The sequence below is a fragment of the Oncorhynchus nerka genome, linkage group LG15 (assembly GCF_034236695.1).
Source record: "Oncorhynchus nerka isolate Pitt River linkage group LG15, Oner_Uvic_2.0, whole genome shotgun sequence".
Lineage (NCBI taxonomy): Eukaryota > Metazoa > Chordata > Actinopteri > Salmoniformes > Salmonidae > Oncorhynchus > Oncorhynchus nerka.
The window spans coordinates 70796819-70799398 of record NC_088410.1 but is presented as its reverse complement, the minus strand read 5'-3'; positions in this window follow the sequence as shown (position 1 = coordinate 70799398).

The following is a 2580-nucleotide window of genomic DNA, read 5'->3' as shown; positions in this document are numbered from 1 at the left end:
TGTTAAGTTGTCCCGTTGGCTGCTGGGAGGAAAGGGGGGCCGAGGGTCAGTGTTAAGTTGTCCCGTTGGCTGCTGGGAGGAAAGGGGGGCCGAGGGTCAGTGTTAAGTTGTCCCGTTGGCTGCTGGGAGGAAAGGGGGGCCGGGGTCAGTGTTAAGTTGTCCCGTTGGCTGCTGGGAGGAAAGGGGGGCCGGGGGTCAGTGTTAAGTTGTCCCGTTGGCTGCTGGGAGGAAAGGGGGGCCGGGGGTCAGTGTTAAGTTGTCCCGTTGGCTGCTGGGAGAAGAGGAGAAGGTACAGGCTTTCTCTACCCTGCCGCTACTTTCCTCACATACACCCTACTCTGGACTGGACTCCAGCCCTCCATCTACCTCTCTCCATCTTTTCCTCTATCACTCCACATCTTCTTTTGTAATGTGGCAAATCACAGAAAGATGTGAAACTAAGCTCTGATCAGGTTATTCCCCTGTCTCACACACACTCTCAGTGGGATTCCTAAAACACAGATCAGTGTTTAAATGTTTTGCAGTGATGGAGAGTGGTGTGTGTGTGTGTGTGTGTGTGTGTGTGTGTGTGTGTGTGTGTGTGTGTGTGTGTGTGTGTGTGTGTGTGTGTGTGTGTGTGTGTGTGTGTGTGTAGTACAGAGGGAACATAAATGGCTGTGCAGTGGAATTCCAAGGTGCGTGGTGGTTGACAGCAGGCAGGCTTCATGGTAATGTGATTAAGTCCTTTCTGTGGTTAATTAGCCCCTCCAGCTGCTGCAGATACAGGCGAGGTAAACAACTAGAGTCACTAACGATCAAAGGCACCACACCACGCCTGTCAGTAGGGGAACACACACCTGCACCTGGGAGACAATCACACACACGCACACGCACACACACACACACACACACACACACACACACACACACACACACACACACACACACACACACACACACACACACACACACACACACACACACACACACACACACACACACGTGGGATGCTCCACTACTCAGACACTGACACACACACACCAACTTCCTCTGATCACCTAATCAAAAAACATTTGTTTCCCAAAGTGTGGGTGGAGAGCCACTGGTGAGACACGGCCAATTCCCTTTGGGTCGTTTCTTACACCAGAACAATTGTTTTGCATAAAAAGAAAACTTCAAAAGATGTTAGGTGGATCCCAAAATAAGTGATACACTGCAGCTCCATGCTCAGAGGGGACGGTGTACAGAACATTTCTGACAGACACATTTCAGGAGGTTTAAAAGCAAAGAAAAAAACATGATGAAGAAAATCAGCATAATTATAAATGTTTTATATCAAAAGACACGGTCAACTCCATTTCCATACCACTATATACCTGTGAGGAAGTAGAATGTATTGATCAGCATCATAAAGAGGAACCCCAGCTAAGTCCCGGTCGTGGGGCGTTCATCGCTAAGCCCTGGTCGTGGGGCGTTCAGTGCTAAGCCCTGGTCGTGGGGCGTTCAGCGCTAAGCCCTGGTTGTGGGGCGTTCATCGCTAAGCCCTGGTCGTGGGGCGTTCAGCGCTAAGCCCTGGTTGTGGGGCGTTCAGCGCTAAGCCCTGGTTGTGGGGCGTTCAGCGCTAAGCCCTAGAACTAGCAGTAGAACTAACAATAAAGCACATTTCTAAATTACACCCTATTTCCCTTTTTAGTGCTCTCCTTCTGATCAGAGCTCCATAGACCTCTGTAGGACTCTGGTCAACAGTAGTGCTCTCCTTCTAACCAGAGCTCCATAGACCTCTGCAGGACTCTGGTCAACAGTAGTGCTCTCCTTCTGACCAGAGCTCCATAGACCTCTGCAGGACTCTGGTCAACAGTAGTGCTCTCCTTCTGATCAGAGCTCCATAGACCTCTGTAGGACTCTGGTCAACAGTAGTGCTCTCCTTCTGACCAGAGCTCCATAGACCTCTGCAGGACTCTGGTCAACAGTAGTGCTCTCCTTCTGACCAGAGCTCCATAGACATCTGCAGGACTCTGGTCAACAGTAGTGCTCTCCTTCTGACCAGAGCTCCATAGACCTCTGTAGGACTCTGGTCAACAGTAGTGCTCTCCTTCTGACCAGAGCTCCATAGACCTCTGCAGGACTCTGGTCAACACTAGTGCTCTATATGGGGAATAGGGTGTCAGTAATAGTTTTAATTCCAATAAAGAGAAAAGCCAAGGTCACACAGTGAACTTCCCCCCCATCAGAAGATCACAAAGACTGGCTGGGAGAGTGCATAATATCCTCATAGCTATTTTTACCCTCAAATTAAAATCTATGACATGTTGAAATGACTGCAGTGTGCAAGAGGGGTATTCAAACTAGACACTAATGACGCTTATTAATGGCCTGAATGAAGTCTTGACAGGTCGTGTGTCATTTGGCGAGCAATGCTCCACTGGCATAATGGCTAATGTAAGTGGGTATAATTATATATATTATAACCCGTCTTATGGTATTTTGGCAGGACTATGAAGGAACCAGGCAGTTCGCAGCACAGAGAGAGAGAGAGAGAGAGAGAGAGAGAGAGAGTGAGAGAGAGAGAGAGAGAGAGAGAGAGAGAGAGAGAGAGAGAGA